Here is a 20,924-nt window from a genome sequence, read left to right as displayed (position 1 = left end):
CAAAGCCCTGGCAAGCACTTGCAGTTTGCCAGTCCCCAGATACGACTTCCTCTTCAAAAAGTGCACAGGCAGAGTTCCAATTATAGTAGTCACCAAGGTGGTCAGAGTCCCTGGCACTGAGACATTAGTGAAGAAAACTCTCTCCAGGTAAGCTCCTATGTTTCCTCGACTTTGACATTGCAGGTCTCTCTACAGCAGGTGTGCTCCCTACAGCACACAGGCTAGTCTCAGTAGGAGAGGGAGGATTCGCAGAGGGTCCATGTCAACAACTTGCACAGGTGTGAGTGTCCTTGAGACCAACCAATGGCCTGGAGTATCTTCTAGAAGCTTCCATAATCCTGGCAGTAAAGGTGAGGATTCTGGTACTGTTAATATTTGAAAGTGAAACTATCAGTCACCACTCCTGGTCTGAAGCTTTGCGTATCTTATGAACAGTCTCTGTGATTCTGATATATATATATATATATATCAGAATATATATATATATATATATTTTTCTATCTTTCTTGTTAGCAGTACAGGGCACAGTTCCCCTGAACTGTGTTAGAACAAGTTATGAAAGATTAATAGAGTTAAAGATTTCTAGTTAACGAGAACTCCTTTCTTTGAAAGTAAAATATATGGGGTTCCTAAGGACAACATGTACTCAGAGCATGTAAAACAATCAAATAAATTCAATTATAAACTAGATTTGGACACTTCTCTTGTTTCCATGCTATTATTGTTATCATTTTTCTGTTACAATTGGTATCATTTTCCTTACAATTTTTAAAGCCTAATGGGTTTATTTTTTGTGTGAAGGCATACAGATTAAAGGACCTCAATAGGGGAAGAACAGATGATATTGCAACTGATTTTAGACTCAATTTATTATGAAAAGATCACCTTGAATAAGCATACTACTGCAGGCACAAAACTAATAATTATGGCCAAACATTTATTGAGCACCTTCTACAAGGCAGGTGGTGGTGCAAGTACTTTGAATTTTACTCATACAATAAGCTCTATTTTTAGATTTAAAAATTCTCATACTGTTAAGTAAGAAGGTGTCATATCTGGAATTTAAACTCGAGCAATCAGGTTTCCTACAGTTTTAAGGACCAACAGTCTACACATACAAGGATAGATTGAATTTTAAAACCAGCTTATTCCTGCTTTTATTCTAGTATTTTAAAAGGTGGTGGATCAGAGGAGAAGAAACATTGCACTGAGAAACTGAAAGAAAGAGGACATGGATTTGAGTTTTAACATTACCATTAATAACTATACGACTTGAGGAAGTCACTTGACCCTCTGGGCTCCATTTTACTAATTTGAAATGAGATAGTTGGGTTAAATCTGGGATGGCAAATACATAGCAAACAAGATGCTAATCCCCTAGTCTATATTCTTGTTATAAATCATTATCCACCCTTCTACTGACTTTGAGCATAGAATTACAACCTTCTCAGCTCAGCTTTCCACATAATCACTTTTGATTGATTGAGGCTGGTGTGTGAGATAAAACCTAGCTTTCACCCCTAGACAATATGATATATAAGCTCTCTTCTTGTTCTAATATTAAATGGTTCTTTACACTTAATAACATAATTTTACAATGGGGGGAGGATGTATGTGCTTTAAAATGGAGACAAGCAGAGAGCTCTGCTGATGGATTGGGAATAGAGGCAACTAAGCACTGAAAAACACGAAGACACCATCTGAGTCTTGGAAAACATTTTCAAGGCTGACTCATGCCTATGTCTTGAGCAGTAGGAAGCCATCCCCAGTGAGAAAATTTACTCCCCCGTCTAGTTCCTACTCACTTTCTCAGCATGAAGCCAGAACAATGAATTTATTACCAGTACAATGAATTATTTCATTTAATCACAGGCTTGGATCTTGCTGTTGCATCTTCTCTCTAATTGTTCCATTTCCTGTGTATGTGAATTGGTCCTTATCCACAATCTCACATTTGCTTTCAGACCACATGCTACCAAAGAGCAGGAATGTTATCCTGCATTATATTTAGACAGCCACATGAATTTGGATTTCTAATAAAGATAATTCAATGATAGTATAAGAAAGAAAGCAAAGGAGTAGGAAGAAGGAGAAGAAAACTTTTGATAGTCACATAATTCAAGACACTTTTTAGTTTAATCCATTGGAGAAAGACTTACATATGATTAGAACTTAATGGCTTTAATTTTTTTTTCTTTTTTTTGCGGTACACAGGCCTCTCACTGTTGTGGCCTCTCCCGTTGTGGAGCACAGGCTCCAGACATGCAGGCTCAGCGGCCATGGCTCATGGGCCCAGCTGCTCGGTGACATGTGGGATCTTCCTGGACCAGGGCACGAACCCATGTCCCTTGCATCAGCAGGCGGACTCTCAACCACTGTGCCACCAGGGAAGCTCTGGCTTTAAAATTTGAAAATGAATTATGTGTGTTCCTACTGTTTTCTCTTTATTAAAACCCTTCTTTCTCGGAATAATCTCTTTATCTAATTTCTTGCAGCTGATTTTTTTTTAAGTGCCTGTATCTTGTGTAAATCTCTCTCTACTGAAAAAGTCAAGGGATAACCAGGATGAGGCAAAGGGAAGAGCAGGATATGTAAGACTGCTCAGACATGCCTTAAATCTTATGAAGGCCAGAGGTTTCAGGGGTTTGAAGATAGCTTGTTTCTGAATGTATCATCTTTGAGCTCCCAAGGCAGTAAGCTGGATAAAGATTCAGAAGTTCAAGGTCCTGGCCTAACTCATCATACCAATCAAATAAAAACCAGACAATACATGGTTTCTTTCAGAAAAGCTGAGAAGAGCAAATATCATTAAAAAGAAAAGATAACACATGTCTATTTTTAGGTATGATGGAGTAGTTTGTATCAGCTAAATCCTTCAGTGGAGATTAAATTTTTTTAAAAAAAGCTGGATTGGAAAGACCAGAGAGAGAGGAACATATTGCATTAAGAAAAAAATTCTTCACTGCTTCTTCCATTTGGGGATTTTCCAATGCATAACATGAGACATAAAGGGAAAGCAGGACACAGTAGACAAAGCCTTTTGGAAACAGCATGGGACAGAAAAAACACACTGTTAAGGATTAGAGCTAACAAATTAGCAAATACTTGTGGAGCCAAGAACATGGAGAAAAGGACACTAGAAAGATGTGAGATAAACATTCTGTGTGATTTCTGTTCTCAAAACTTTGCTGTATCCTATGTTATATAGGATAAAGAGAAAACAAAAAAGAAAGTGGTTTCCAAGAAAATAAAACTAAGCAGAGCTTTTGGCAGTGTAATAGAGCAGTGCAATAAAAAATTGTAATTCAGCGTCCTTCAAAGGGAAGATGGTCCCTGGAAATATCTCCAGCTTTTATTTTAGAAGTGTGAAGCATTAGGCCTCAGAATTAAGAGCAAATTAGAAATAAGTACACCATCAAAAGTCTGAAATTCATCACTTTATCATCTTAGTCTCTCAATAAATAAACTTGATGTGCTTCCTCTCAAACTGCTAGTCAGAAGAAAATTAAGTTTTCTCAGGAGGAAGACACATCATCCAAAGACTATACTATTTGCCATACATAATGTTCATTATTCAAATAAAAATTATCAGGAATACTAGGATACAGAACAAGTCACTGAAAAGTGGTAGAAATGAAAAAAATAATATTTGAAGAGAATCATTAGCATTCTATAACACAGGACTTATTTGACACAGACTTTAAAATAACTACCTTTAAAATATTCAAATTAATGAAAAGGTATAGAATTTTCCCAGGGAACTATAATCTATAAATGATATAGTGAAATATAAATTAGAAACAAAAATATAATTACTAAAATAATACTTCAATAGATGAATATATTAGTAGGTTAGACAATATAAAAGAGAAGATTGCTAAAGTGGAAGATACATAACTTGAAAATATTCAGACAAAGCATATGAGGTAGAAGAACATTATGAGACATACCAAAAGTTTAACAATGTGTAACTGAAACATCAAAAGGCAATAAAGTTACAATATTTGGAGGTTTCCCTGGTGGTGCAGTGGTTGGGAGTCCACCTGCCGATGCAGGGGATGCAGATTCGTGCCCCGGTCTGGGAGGGTCCCACATGCCGTGGAGTGGCTGGGCCCGTGGGCCATGGCCGTTAGGCCTGCGTGTCCGGAGCTTGTGCTCTGCAGTGGGAGAGGCCACAGCAGTGAGAGGCCTGCGTACAGCAAAAAAATAAATAAATAAATAAAAATAAAGATACAATATTTGAAGAAATGATGGCTGAGAATTTTCCAAAACTTATAAAAGAAACAAAGACCCATTTTAAGGAGTTCTATAAATTTCATGTATAAAAAGTACAAATAAAAACACACCTAGGCATTTTGTTGTTAGACTGATAAATACAAAAGTCAAATAAAGCATATTGAAAACATTCAGAGAAAAAGAGACATATCACCCTCAATATATAATGATAAGACCACAGTTATCATTTAGCCAGAAATAAGTCATAATTATATATTTACAGTATGAAAAATTAATAATGGCTGACCTATAAGTCCACACCCAGGAAGAGTATGTTTCAGTAGAAAAGGTGAATTTCTGCTGCTTGATATGATGGAGTAACTGGCATAAAACTGGTTCCCCTGTTGTAAACCATTATAAATTGGACAGAATGCATGAGGACTGTTTAAAATTATTTGACAGAGCAAAGCACTTAATCCTTGAGTAAAAGGAAACTCATGAGTTGAGCTCCATGTTTACAATGACTCTTTAATTGAGCTCCATTTTCCAACAACAGCAAAGTGAGCTGGAATGAATCATGGTGGCCCTTAAGAGTTGAGGAAGCAGAAAACAATATTCATAGCAACTGACAAGTCTGAAATGTCTAACATCTGACTTGTCTGGGATGACTTGTCTGGGATGTTAGCCACCAGGGTGGCCCACTGATGACTAGGGAGCTGTATGAAGAGGAGCTTATTCAAGGAATTAGAGGCATCAAAAATAAATCTATCTAATTCACTACATTAACATAACAAAAAGAAAAATTAAATGATCATATCAATAGATACATAAAAGCAACTTGATAAAATTCAACACCTGCACGAACTTTCAGCAAACAAGAATGGAAGAGAACATTCTCAAACTGACAAAGAATTACTCTGATAAACTTTCAGCTAATATTATACATAGCAATGAATGACTAAATGATTTCTAGCTAAGATCGAGCAGATAAAACACAAGAATGCATGCTTCAGTACTTCTATTATGTATCATGGTGGAGGTCCTAGATAATACAATAAAGCAATAAACAAACAAACACCAGAAAAGAAGCAACAATCTAGAATATACAAAACATCTTTGAAAAATAACAAAGTTGGAGCATTTACACTACCTGACTTCAAGACACTATGATACTGGCATACTAGCACAGAATTGAAAGTTCAGAAATAGACCCACACACATATCTAATCAATTAACCTTTAAAAAGATGGGAACTTAATTTAGACAAGAAACAGCAGATTTTTCAACAAAAGGTGCTGGAATAATTATATATCCATATGCAAAAATATGAGGTTTGATCCATATCTCACACCATCTATAACAATTAACTCCAAACAGATTATAGACATAAATGTAAAACTTACATTTTTTAAACTTCTAGAATAAAAGAAGAAAATCATTATGACTTTAAGGTAGCCAAATAATTCTTATATATAATATAAAAAACATAATTCATAAAGGAATTTATACATTGGATTTTGTCAAAATTAAGAATTCTCCTCTTTGAAGCACATTGAGAGAGTATGAAAAGAAAAACTACAGATTGGGAGAAAATATTTGCATATCACATAAACAATGAATGCATTGATCCAGATTATGTAAAGATTTCTTAAAATTCAATAATGAGAAAACAACCCAATACAAATAGCAAAGTATTTGAATGGATACTTTATCAAAGAAGATATATAGATCATAATAGCAAGTGTAAATAATCCCAGTATTCAAGAGAGAAATGTTAATTAAAGCCACAATGACATAACCCTACACATCTGTTAAAGTGTACAAATTTAAAACACTGACCAGGTGTTGGAGAGGAAATGGTGTCACTCTACCTCTTACACTGCTGATCTAAATGCAAAATGGTACCACCACTTTGGAAAACAGTTTGGTAGTGTCTTTAAACAGTTAAATATTCACTTAACATATGATCCAACCATTCAAATCCTAGGTATTTACCCAAGAGAAATAAAATCTTATATCTATGCAAAGACTTGTTGTTCATATCAGCTCTATCTGTAACAGACATAATCTGAATACAAATCAAAAATCCAAAAAAAAAAAAAAATCCAACAAGAAGTGTGTGGGTAAACAAACTGCGGTGTAACCAGGTAATATGTAACTATTCTGCAATAAAACAAATGAACAGGAAGAGTACACAACGTGTAATTTCATTCATGTAAAATAATAGAAAATGTAAACAAATCTGTAGTAGCAGAGAGCAGGTCAGTAATTGGAGATAAGGAGATGAGGAGAAGGGCGGGAGGGAAAGATTGCAACGGGGCTCAAGGAAACTTTAGGGGAGGGTGATGTATATTTCATTATCTTGAAATGATGATGGTTTTGAGGGTGTATGTATATGTTTGTCCCAACTTATCAAATTTTACAGTTTAAGCTTGGGTAATTGTTAATATCAATTATACTTCAACAAAGCTGCTTTAAAAGAAAAAGAAAAACAAAGATGGCAAACATATAGGTTATTAGGATTGCAGGCTGGGAATATTTTGTACCAAGTAAATTCAGGCAACTAAATGAATGTCTCTGAATGATCATAGATTGAAGTATCAGTTTTATGACTTTGATACAAAGGAACAGAAACCATAGCACATCATTTTTCTCATTTTTAATGGTCTTTCTAATAATCTTTAATACTAATTTTAAGCCTTTTAGTAAAATTTGGGGGCAGAGTAAAGGGAAACTGGGAAAAAATGGAACTTTACTTCTAATCTCACATTTTTCTTATTTCTATTGTCAAGCCACCATATTGATTCACAGATCTCATTTTCCAAATTTAATTACACAGAAAATGTGAGAAAGTACTCAAGGGATAAAACTTTCCTTCAACTTCAATATCATTTATACATTAGATTAACTTAGTATAAATAAGGAAACTCTAGCTGGTGGATTTGAGAAGAAGACATGAATAAATTTAGACACTATTGTGAGTGAATCAAAACAAATCAATATTTGACTATGCAGACTTCCTTTGCTCTATGTGCAAATGCACAAATAAAATGATCTTCTGAATTTATAACTCACTGGATTAATAAAACAAAAAGAAACCCCGACAAATTGGAGGTGTTTTGAGGTCTGAGCATACCATGTCAAATGTCTGCTGCATTTGGTGTATATCAACCGGTAACATAATTCTATTAGGAGCAGTTCTCAGCACTCCATGGGGTTGGCTGTTCTAATCCATGGCATTCTTGGATTAGAGCAGGAATAGACTCAGTTGATTTGGAAAACTTCTGGCTCCTCTTGAACATCATCGCTTTTCTACTTTTCCAGCCCTCAAAGTATCAGCAAAATCTCTACATGTAAAATAGAAATTAGTAGGGAGAATGTGTTTTGGTCTCGGTTTATGATAACATGGCCATTTCCACAGGTGAAGAATGCAGGACACAGGAGATAACTGAGTGCCTTTCTTTTTCTACTGTAGGTTTCATATTAATAAAGAAGCAGGAATACAAGCCACAGAAGAGGAAGTCCCTCCCTGAACCAGGTGTCAGACCTGAAAAGTAATATAAACCTTATTCTGGCCCCTTTCCAATCATTGACCTTTCAGAATTCTCTCATCCTAAGATGTGGAATCTGTCCAACTCTCTCCTAGAGAGAAAAATAATAATCTTCTTTTATTTATTTGTTTTTTGAAGTGTCTTAAGGGAACTGAAAACACATGCAAATGGTTAATCTCCTACTGAGACTAAAATACCACTTCCATAGTTTATTAAGCATGATAATATCACGCAGATTTTATTTTCAATTCCCATAAAGAGACAACTTTACCCTTCCCCCCACATTTTCCCTTTATAGTGCACAAATGTCCTTATTATTTCTTTCTTAGGGGAGTAAAATAGCAAAAATATGACTCACAGCCAAGTTAGAGACATATAAAATGCAGAGATAATGAAATTATTATAAGAACAATTTCTTTGAACTGAGATGTCCCCATTTCCTTTTCTACCTCTTACAGAATAGAAGGCTTGTGCAAGTAAATTTAATCTAAACATGTAAAGCTTAAATAAAGTGTTAAACCAACTCTAGCAAGCACATAGGAAGCTTGTTTAAAGCTGATATTTCAGTATAACATTTATGAATGGACTCAAATGGGATAAACTGCCAGTGGAACAAAACCATGCTGGTGGATTCTGCCTCACCATATATGAAGCACAATTCAGCTTGGAAGACATCTCCAATCCATATGTCACTACCTCTTTACCTTAGAGATGATCTCCATCTTCTAATATGATTTGTCAGTTAAGTTTAGCAGGTACCAATTTCACTGGTGCTTTCTAAAATATCAAACCATTTTATTTGCTTGTTTTTATTTTGGTTTTGCTTCCCTTGTGCTGAACAAGAAGGCAAATGTTCCCCATTTTTGGTACACTATGCTGTTCTAGACTCTGAAGCTTATATTTAAGGTGACCTTCAATTTTTCCAGAAGAAATAATCAAGAGAGCATCCCTGATATTCAACAGGGAGTGTTGAATATGATATAATAACCTCTATATGTCCTCTTCTCCCAAGGGTGGAAAGTGCTTATAGAAGATCATCATGAGGGTGGTCCCTACATGCCAGCTTATGGGAAGGTTATGTTTGCAAAGTTGGAAGAGTTGTTTTTTCTTTTCTTTCAGGTCCCCTTAGTAATGAAGATCATTCATTGCCAGCTGCTCAAGAAACACAGGGGTTATAAAATGTTGGAACTCTAGATACCCAAAGAAGAAACTTATGGAGGGGAAAGAAAAGGAGCCAATTTGCCTGCCTAGGTCTTGATAGTTTAGCCCAGCATCAGATGGCCTCTTTTTTATTGCTCCATAGAGAAAGAAAGATACCCGTCCTTGTCCGTGGACCATTGGTTCGGATGCTCCCTAGCTCAGCTGTGCAGCTATAACAGATCACATTGGGACACCAGGTGTTTTCCGCTCAGGGGATTTGGAAGTAGAAGGCAGAGCTCACAGAGGATGTTGAAACCCAGGGATGCTGTTTTTCAATGAAAGCCCCAAGACAGTGCATCAGCAAAGTGAGGCTGAGAAGGCGTCACATTAAATGCTACAAACCTTCTCTAAAACAGAAATGAGGTCCCAACCCTCCAGGTTCTACCATGGAGGTCATACACTTCTTACTCAGAGAAGCCTGATTTCTAAAAAGAAATAAGGTATTGCTCTTAGGGACAACTAGTAGCATAAAGTGTTCTTGGCTCTAGAGACAGAGATAACTAAATTCCAATTTCACTATGCTTATGCTGTATTCCATCTCTGCTCTTGGACTGCTAAATCAATCTCTCTGAGTCTCTCTTTTCTCCTCTGTAACATTGGTAGAGCAATAACTTGGGGGGTAGTAGTTAGGAGAAAATGAGGTATTGATAAAAAGGCTCTTCTATAGAGTGTGTCGCTTGCAGTAGGTACTCAGTAATTGTTAACTCTACCTTCCTGAATCAGTCACTTTTCCTTTTCTTCTTAAAATTAAAGCTTCTGCTTTAATTATAACTTACAGGCTCTCTGGATTTAAAATTAAGCAAGAGTATAAATCCTTTGTCACCAGTCTCATTCCCAGAACGCCATGCTCTTCCCAGAGTGTCTAACTATAGCAGAGGTCTGAAGTTAGGACACTCTCCCAAAGAGAGATTAAACACTGCATTCATTATGGCAGCTGGAAGGCTGCACTGTTGCTGTTCCACAAGGGAGAGATTTATGGCCGTATTTAATGAATGCTAATAGTTTTCTTATCAGTGGGTAGCAATACAAACATTTTTGTGTATGGTAAGGTTAAAGTAAACCTTCAGAGTAGCTTTATAAAAGTTGAAAACTAGTGATTAGTTCTTGACAAGCCTGGCTAATAACAGGAGCTCCTGGAAGGCTATATAGGTCTAGCTTAGCCAGAATACATTATTCTTCAGTGTTTTACTATTTCACATCTGTCCTCTCAGAACTGGGCTATCACATAAATGCATGAGGCTTCTGTGTTTTTCTTAAAACTCAAGGCAGTTGAACTCTAACCAATGTAATCTGGTGGCTGAGTAAAGGAAAGCCATAAAAATCTTCCTAATCAGTTACAAAAAAAAATTCACATAACCAAATTTTGCTTTGCAAATAGGTTCAATTTCAACTAACAATTACCGGGCACCTACTATTTACAGAAATGTTAGACTCTTTCACATATGTATGCCATTTAATCCTTACAGTATTCCTTTAAGGTTTGGGTGCTGAGGAAACTGGGAGTTTGAGAGGGTGTATGAGTTGCCCAAGGTCATGTTTTCAAACCTATATCTGACTCCAAGTTCAGTGCACTCAGTCCAGGCTGTACCCAGGACATTTCAAGAGCAGTCAGCCCACTCTTTCAAGCTATCCATGAGCAGGACATGATAAAATGAGGCTGGGGAGCTCAAATTTAAACATTTCCAAGAGGTGATGGTTTATAAGAGCCTATATTCTTTAGGTTTCTCAAGGTGAAAGAGTGTTTTCTCAAAAAGCAAAAACTGAGCATTTTTATATGGATAAACAATAAAGTCATATCAATCAATTTACACAAATTATATACTGATACAGATTTTAAATACTGTTCTCTAACATGTAGTTAAAATAATAGCAGCTCAACAAACTTACATCTAATAATTAGCCTCAGCCTTGCTCAGTCTCTCTGATCCCTCCTACAGAGGCTATAATTCAACTCAATAAACGTCAGATATGTCATGTCAAAAAGCCCATTACTCCTAAAATCATCCTGAGCCTAATTCACTCCAAATTTTATAGTTTTTTCTTCTCCTCTTTCAAGAAAGAAATTAATAGGGGAAAATTATGTGCTAGTGTGAAAAAGCTTTGGTTTCAAATGGTGTTTCTACATTCAGGAATGGTCTAACTTTGAGGAAGTTACTCAGTTTTTCTGAACATGGTTCGTGTAGTTTTAAGGTCAGAATGAATGATGGCATCTACTTCCTAGGGCTGGATTCTGGAAGAATATTGGTCAAATTTCAGTTTATGGACTGAAAACCCTCTGCCAACACTACACAATTAATGATTTTTCCTTTCTTGTGAAGGGGCAAATGAAATTAACAAATTGTGACTGTTTTCTATTATATTAAAGTGAGTCACACAGAGAACTGTGTGCAGCTTTCGCAGAAGATAAATTCCACACCATATAACAAATGGACCATGCGGTCCCTACTTAGTGCTTAATGTTGCTACTTACTAACCAGGGAGTCTGCTGACCAACTTCCCTGAGGTAAAGGTAAGGGGGTCAGGTTGGAGCCCTCAAGGTCACCAATCATTTCTGTATCCAGGCAGAGAATATCAGAGGTCAGTCTATCTCAGGGGGAAGCAGTCACCTAGTGTGGAAAAAGCTCTGTGTCCCCTTTCCCCAACCCAAATAGTGGGTGGTCTGGAACTGCTTGGATATTTGAAAAACAACAAATCTCACAAGCAGAGTGGCTGAAATCAATGTTCGTAAAATCTAAATAATTTTTTAATCCTATTTTGTATAGATAACAAAGGACCCCAAGAAAAACACTTTGGCTTGTCTTGATTCTGAGTCCTGAAATGTCTGCCTTCTTGATTATTTTAACATGGCAAGAACACAAGAACCCTCTCAAATCATGACATAAACTGAGAACAGAAGATATGTGCAAACCTACTAGCTCAGTGAAGTCCATAATTGAGCATTAAGGGAAAGGTACATACTTTCTACACCTTGGTTATTACTAAGATGTACTCAGTGACCCTCTCAGCACAGCCAGGTACCATCTAAACAATCAATCATTCTAGTTAAAAGGGGCTGTCACTGTGCCAGTCCTTAGCAGGAAGGGAGTTTAGCTTGCACTAACCTAGCCCAGCGGATGATCAGTTAAAGAGCTGGAATCTGTGGGGTCGACTTGCTGTAACTGCATTTACCCTTGTGACCACTAGATGGCTCAGCCATGAACTCAGTAAGTCAAGACATCTAAAAGCACCTTAACCATCTAGGTGGGCAGCACTGGCCCAAAAGGATCTGACAGGACTCTCTGATTTACTTAATTAATTCTCTTCTTGCTATTCTTTCTCACAGATCCAAACATACAGTGGCACATGGCCGTTCATGACCACATGCGACCACATCAGTGTCTATTTACACAGTAGAACAGAAACCCACAGAGGAAACCTTGCCTTGAGGGATGCCATAGTTATCAACAGCTGCCTCTAACTGACTTTGCCACTTTAAATAGCTCCCTCACCTTTTTAGTGCTGTTGACAAAGGCAGTTTGGTGAAATTCATAGGACTGGTGAGGCTCCCAAGAATATTAGCTGCCCTGCAAACCAGCAGATGTAGAAAAAATGAAATTCTTCCAGTGTATGTCAGAGTCAAGGTGTCAATTCCATCCATTAGAAAAAGTTTGTGTTTTGCAATCCTCCTTTTCTACTTAAACGACATGAAGTCATATCTTGAACTCAACTCCACTCTGTCTTTTCTCTGTTAATGAATCAACCACTGTATTATTCTTGGAGGTGGAGTCATTTTGGAAGGGGAAGAAAATTATTGTTGTGTGTGTCAAAGTTTGTCAAATATCTCTAAGTCTCTGGGAATGAGGAAGGCAGACACCCATTAATTCAATACAAATATAGGAACTTGAAAATAAAGCCTCTTCAGTTGCAAATCTTTTACCTTCATAATCTGCCAAAACTCACATTTTGGAATCCTGAAATACTGAGGACATGACAGTGAAAACACACTTCGCTTGCTGCAAAAGAAACTTCAGCTTCACCACCACTATCTACATCCTGTCCTTAACCCCTCTCCTCTTGTCCAACTGAATCCTCAAGAAAACAAAGCAAGGTGAGCAGAATGTACTTGGGGTTAGATTGCCCAATTTGCGGATGCCTCTGAGGTAGAAATTGTGTCCCAATTAAGATCGCCATCCCCGATTCTCCATCTCACTGTCAAGGTGCTTCCTGTCTCTGTCCGGCAGCTCTCACAGAGCCCTTTTGAAGACAGCAGCATTTCCAGGCTGCTGAGAGCAGATAAACGCCTGTTGTTTTACACAGGCTGGGTGGGGGAGCAGGTGTAAACCACTTTGGTCTGCTCAAAGGCAGCCTGATAATAACAAATTGCCTTGTCAACCACAAGAGATACTTAGTTATTAACAGAAATAATAACAGATTATATCAGCTTTGCACACTATAATCAAAAGGAAGATCAAAGGGAACTAATGTTACAAACAGTTACCAGTGAAGACATGCTAATGAAATAAAATCCACTTTCATCTCCCCCTTCCCGAATGTACCAGTGGAATCATTGCTGATAATAAACAGCATCATTTAAACTTGGACAATATTTTTAATACTCAAAGTCCAGCCACAATAGGGCTGCTTTTTCCTATTAGATAAAATTGTTTTCTATGTTTAAAAAAATACTAAACTGCATTCTGTTTGTGTTATAGGAATACATGATTGTGAACCATCTACCTGGTCTCAGCTGGTTCAGGCTAAACTCCCATCGCCTTTGGTTGTGACTGCAAACATTTTAGCACAATGCCATTTCAGTTCTATAATAATTGAGCCAGGATACAGAGCCTGACAAACCCCTCTCTGACTTGTCATTGAAGAGAATATTGCTATCACAGTACTTTTCATATTTACCTTATCTTCCCTACCGTTAAGTCAGCCCTTTGTTTCTTTAAAGCACTTTACAAATATTAGTGTGTGTCAAGGCCATTCTCAGAAGGTACACAGATATTTATAGAGAAAATGGCAAAATAGATCATTGACCATGGATCATTTTATTCTTACAAAATCTTGATTTGAAGTTTCACATTCAAAGTATTGCAATTGCACCATTCCACTAGCACACAATATTTGGGTGATAATTTATAGGTCTTACCAAGGATATTTAATAATTCCTGACTTTCTTAATGAAAAATAAGGGTAAGAATGCCAAACATCAATTGGATTAAATGATGTATTTTTTCTTAGAGAAATAGATTCATGAGTACAAAGACAATGATTGTATATTCATTACTAGAGTCAGGCAATTGGAGCTGGAAGCTTCAGTGATATATTAAAACTGCTTCAGCAGAACGGAAAAAAAAAATGCCTAACATAGGTGGAAAATAGCCGACTAAGAACTCATTCAGTCATAAAATCTCCTAGTGGGGATCACACACTGAACTTACCTTTCAGCAAATAAAGAAACTGAAGCCCAGAGAGGTCAACATCAAAACCATGTATTTTTGCCCCTGGCTGCATTATTTGCTTATTTTATAATTTGGAAATACAATAAATTCATTTAATATCAAAAATCTTTATTTAAAAAAAATTAATGAAAATAATTTTTATCCTTCCCTCATCAGAATATAAAGACAGATTAAAAGATTTCCCCTTGTAAACTGTACAACATGTTATATACATAAAATGTTATGATGCAATATTGTATACCAATCATAATAAGAGCCATGTTTCAAAAGTAGCTTATTTTTACTTTCAGTAAAAATTGGGGTAGAGAACATCCTCAGGAGAAAATCAGAAATATTTTTAAAAGATGGAGACAAAAAGAGTCTCACTGAGGGACAAAATCAGAGTGGAGGTAAGGAATCTCAGTAGAAAATAAAACAGATGGCTGCAGAGGTGAAAATTATTCTTCCAGGCAGGATTCCAGGGATGCTCCAAGATCTACATGGCAGGTTTGGGGAGCATGACTGGGCTCTGGGTCAGAAAAATATTAATTATAAAGATTCTACTATATGAAATATTTGGGCCTCATTTCTTCTCTTCTCCTTCCTCCTCAATTTCTGTTCATGCAATGAGATAAGCAGCAATCTATTGTACTTGCCCCAAAGAATAAAGCAGACATATCAAAAGGATGTGGGAACTTATTCAATGGCCAAATACAGGATAATTTGGGCATCAAAAGAAATAATTACTGAAACAGATTATAATCTATTGAATAAAGTAGGAACACATAAGCACACACTGATACAAATAAATAAATAAATAAGAAAGGAAAAGCCTACTACACTGTAAAATGTCAAGTATTATTAGTTGATAAATAAAAACTTACTAACATTAGAGTAAAAGAACCTTGCAGACACCATCTTGAACGTGTGATTAAACGTAATGTCACCAGTAATGAGATGAGTTGTCTTTAAGTATTTTCTGATGAGGGGAACCAGCATCACTGTTGTGATATTTCTACCAAAGTTCCCTAACCAGAAGCTTATCATGAGGAACTTCACACAAATCTTAACTGAGAGACATTCTGCAAAATAACTGCTCTGTAGTTTTCAATGTCAGGGTCATTGAAAACAAGCAAAAGACAAAGTATTTTCCAAATTGAAGGCCATCAAAGACTTTTGACAACTAGATGCTACACAGGATTTCAGATAGAATCATCAATCTATAAAGAATATTTTGGGAACAAATAATAAATTTTGAATGGGTTTTTGAATTAGAAGGTAACATTTCAGTGTTGATGTTCTGATTTTGAAAGTTATACTGTGGCTTTCTAGAAGTGTATCATTATTTATTTTGTTTTTTATTTTCTATTGGAGAATAATTGATTAAAATGTGTTAGTTTCAGGTGAACAGCAAAGTGATTCAGTTATACATATATATGTATCTATTATTTCTCAAGTTCTTTTCCCATTTAGGTTATTATAGACTATTGAGCAGAGTTTTAGGAAATAAACACTAAAGTACTGAGGGATAATGAGAACCCACATCTGCAACTTATTCTCAAATGATCAGGAATAAAATAATAGAAATATGTATAAATAGAGTAATAAAATAAATGCTGCATTATATTAACACTGGTGAACATGGGTATTAGGGGCTGAACTGTGCTCCTCTGGAATGGATATGTTGAAGCCCTAACCTCCAGTACCTCAGAATGTGGCTGTATTTGGAGATGGGTCCTTTAAAGAAGTGATTAAGATTAAATGAGGTCATATGGGTGGGTTCTTCTCAAATCTGATTGTGTCCTTATAGGAAGAGGAAATTATAATATGTAAAGATACACCAGGGTGGTATTTCATAGAGAAAAGACTATGCGAGGACATCATGGGAAGCTGGCCATCTTCAAGCCAAAGAGAAAAGATTCAGAAGACATTAAACCCGATGACACATTTATCTTGGACTTGCAGCCTCCAGAACTATGAGAAAATAAATTTATACTGTTGAAGTCTCTCCTCTTTTTGGTATTTTGTTATAGCAGCACTTTCAGACTAATATAATGTATGCAGAGTATATAGGCATTCTTTGTGCCATTCTTGCAATTTTTATGAGCTTGAAATTAATTTTTTAATTTCAAAATTAAAAAGTAAAGAAAAATGGCACACATCTATCTATTCTAACATAGAAACAAAAATGTTGAAAGAGTATTGTTATATTTTTAAAACCCAAGTCACAGAAACAATATCCAATTTTTTGTTGAGATATGTGATATGAGTATCTGAATAGAAAATGCCTGAATTGACATATAATACAGTGTAAAACAATGATTATTTCTCTGAAATGAAGTTGATACGTGTGAGAGAAAAAGAGGTCATTTAATTTATACCTCATATGATTTTGTGATTTTCAAACATTTTTTAACAAAGAAAATGTATGTTGCTTAATGATAATAATAATAGTAATAATAATAAATTCAATGAAAAATAATTCCTGCATAAAAGTTAACATTACAGAATAAAACTCTCCTTATCTTGGTGTTTGAGGCAGAGGTGGGGCAAAACTAGCCTACCTTCCCTCTGTCTACAAACTCTAACACACTAGTGAACATGGCCTGCCCACATTCATGGAGCAATGGAGTTCAGGGAAGAACATATATTAAGCAAATATGTATATATATACTTCAGAGATATTTTCAAAAATATGGGGTATCCATAAAACAAGAAATTTCTGGAGCCTCTGGTCATGACATTTTACCTCAGCTGAAACACCATTTATGTTATGTAGGTTTGTTTGTCAATGCCCTTGTGAAAGAAGCCAGTCTCATTAGCATTAAAAACCTGCTTTTCTACATATCCTTTGTTATTTATAACATTTAGCAGGTATTTTTAAGAATTCTTTTGCAGATTCCTGATCACAGAACCTGCCTCTCCTGCAAGTTTAATATTTTTTATGCTATATTATCTTTTGAAAAGTGCAAGTCAGGCCAAGCTAGTTGAGAAGATTTAACATTTTCCTGACCCAGGGTAACGTGACTGTAAATTACTTTGGCTGCTGGCTTCACCACAATGCATACTACACTTTTTTTTCAATCTGTCGTCAGCACATGAACCCACAAATTTGGCCACTTTTCCATCTTTTCCACAACTTCTTCACACATTACAGATGTTACCTTAGCACTCTTTGGAGCAGCCTCATGTACAGATCTGCGAATTTCCTCTTCCATTTTTGGATGTAGCATATTTTTGATTTATTAACATTGAACTCACAAGCAACAGCATTATAACTTATACCTAAATGAAGCTCATCTAACATGCATCTTTTTTTCCTCTGTAAGGCATATCACAGCCTTCTTGCATTTAGGAACATTGGACAGTAAGTACTCTAAGACTGCCCTTGGAAGCCATTTTATGTATGTATGTATGTATTATTGAACTGTAGTTGATTTATAATATTATATTAGCTTAAAGTGCACAACATAGTGATTCAGTACTTTTGCAGATTATACTCCATTAGAGTTTATTACAAGATAATGGCTATAACTCCCTGTGCTATACAGTATATTCTTATCACTTATCTATTTTATACATAGAAGTTTGTATCCATTAATCCCCAACCCCAAATTTGTCCATCTCCCCTTTAGTAACCACAAATTTGTTTTCTATATGAAAGACATTTAAAACCACAAAATCACTAAAAACCAAAGAGAAAAACAAACAAAAATGTAGCATTAAGTACACAGCAAAAATGATGTTTGTTTACAATAAGAGGGCTTAAACAAGAAGTCAGAGCATTGCCTTGTTTGACTTCAGATAGTAAAATGCAAACGCACATAGGGCAACTCAAATTTCTTGTCTCTCTACCTATGTCTATGAATTAATAAAAAAGTTACCTGAGTATTGATTTGGGGGTTACAAATAAATTTGAGGTGAATTTACACATATAGAATCTGCAAATAATGAGGATCAGCTCTGTGTGCATGTGAGTGGGGGGATAGAGTAGAGATAGAGATAGTTTTTTTTCAAACCAGTTTGGCTCAAGCTTCAATATAGAATGATATTGAGCATTTGATGAATTATAAGATTTAAGTTATATTGGGCAACATTTACTTTTCTACAGCTCAAATAATGATATTTAATTTTGCAATGAATAACATTTACATAAATATGGTATAAATACCATTTATTGACTTTTAATGTTAAATCATTTTACAGACAAACACAGATACTCTAACTATAGTATAAATGTTATAGAATATCCAATGTAGGTTCTCTCTCACAGAAATTGGATGATGGGTGAAAGAGGTGAGTTGGAGAAAATGTTAGGGCCTCAACGGTTCTCATTTAACTTAATTGGGGGTCAAGATAATTTATATCAGTTAAAGATCAAGAAATACAAGATGAATTCCATTACTATTGAGTTTTCCATTTTCATCAAGATCAGTGTAGATAATCTGAGTAATCATCTATCTGAAACAAACGTGTTGATAAAAATATATTTTTAAAAATATTTTTAAATGCATCAATGAGTGGACAAGAAAAGAAATACGTGGAGGCCCAAAAATAAGTAAAAGTGAGACTCTAATAGAGGTAATCAGAACACTGAACCTGGCTTTTGCCCTAAGGACACTTGTTAAAAGAAGACATTTGAGATTTCATATTCAAAACCAGGCAAGGCACAGAAAAAAATACATAGAGGTCAGGGCTAAGGAAAGAGAAGAGTAACAAAAAACATTCCCCCGAGGCTGAATCCAGGCAATTCTGGGTTTTACTGAAGCGTGTACAATTTTTAAGGATGTTTTTAAGAAAAATAATACAACATTTCAAACGTGTAATAAGGGTCTCTGAAGCTGTAGTTTTATTAGCTACATAGAAGAGCTTCCTTCAACCATGCTGCAGAATCTGGGGGAATTAATAATGACGTGCCAGGGGACTTCCATGACAAACGGCATTTTCTTGGTAAGTCATAATATCAAATTGGCCTCCTTAAAGCTGTGGTGGTCAAAAAAAAAAAAAAAAGAGTCAAGCTGAGAATTTAAGAGTCGGATGCTGGCAGTGCTTCTATTCACCTTGCAAAACTACCTTCAGCCAATGTTAACCACAAGTAGGACATGATATTTATAGTTCAAAAAAAGTGAAACCAAGATCAGAATGTAGAATATATAAATAACTCCTTAAAATAAAAAGAAAATTTTAAATAGGCAAAAATACTACAGAAAGGACAAATTTCATAGCAAATAAACACAAATAACCATTTGAACTGTTTGAATTTTTTAATCTATAAAGTGAATGAGTAAAAAATATATTGTTCCAGTCATCCCATTAGCAGAGCTAGTGATTGGCCCAGGAGGTTTGATCAGTCTAGCCTGGATAATGGGAAGGAGCCCTCTCAAGAGCTGTGGGGACTCTGAATTTAGAGAAATACATACAGCTGAGATGTGAGGTTTAATCAAAACAGGACAGAGCCAAATTTAAGAGGGCAAAATTATGTGGTGAAAATGAGAATAAGAAAACAGATTATCAGAGGGTTCGGAAAACAAAAAAAGGCTTCCATTTGAAAGTAAGTTGGCCTAGTGAGTTGAATTCTGTTCTCTGAGGTTGATTTCTAGGTGTCAGACTTAAGTTCTAAGAGGGAGGTTTATAGCAATACAATCTTACCTCAAGAAACAAGAAAAATCTCAAATAAACAACCTAAACTTACATCTAAAGCAATTAGAGGAAGAAGAACAAGAAAAACCCAAAGTTAGCAGAAGAAAAGAAATCATTAAGATCAGATCAGAAATAAATAAAAAAAAATGAAATAAATGATAGCAAAGATCAACAAAACTAAACGCTGGTTCTTTGAGTAGACAAATAAAATTGATAAACCATTAGCCAGACTCATCAAGAAAAATAAGAAGACTCAGATAAACAGAATTAGAAATGAAAAAGAAGTAACAAGAGACACTGCAGAAATACAAAGGATCATGAGAGACTACTACAAGCAACTATATGCCAATAAAATGGACAACCTGGAAGAAATGGACAAATTCTTAGAAAAGCACAACGTTCCAAGATTGAAACAGGAAGAAAAGGAAATATAAACAGACCAATCATAATCACTGAAATTGAAACTGTGATTAAAAATCTTCCAACAAACAACACCCAGAACAAGATGGTTTCACAGGGGAATTCTATCAAACATTTACAGAAGAGGTAACACCTATTTTTCTCAAACTCTTCCAAAATATAACAGAGGGAGGAACACCACCAAACTCATTCTACGAGGCCACCATCACCCTGATATGAAAGCCAGACAAAGATGTCACAAAAAAAGAAAACTACAGGTCAGTATCAATGATGAACATAGATGCAAAAATCCACAACAAAATACTAGAAAACAGAATCCAAAAGCACATTAAGAGGATCATACACTATGATCAAGTGGGGCTTATCCTAGGAATGCAAGGATTCTTCAATATATGCAAATCAATCATTGTGATAAACCATATTAAATAACTGAAGCAGAAAAACCATATGATCATCTCAATAGATGCAGTAAAAG

The sequence above is a fragment of the Globicephala melas genome, chromosome 8 (genome assembly GCF_963455315.2).
Source record: "Globicephala melas chromosome 8, mGloMel1.2, whole genome shotgun sequence".
Taxonomy (NCBI): Eukaryota; Metazoa; Chordata; class Mammalia; order Artiodactyla; family Delphinidae; genus Globicephala; species Globicephala melas.
This window is presented reverse-complemented; position numbering follows the sequence as displayed.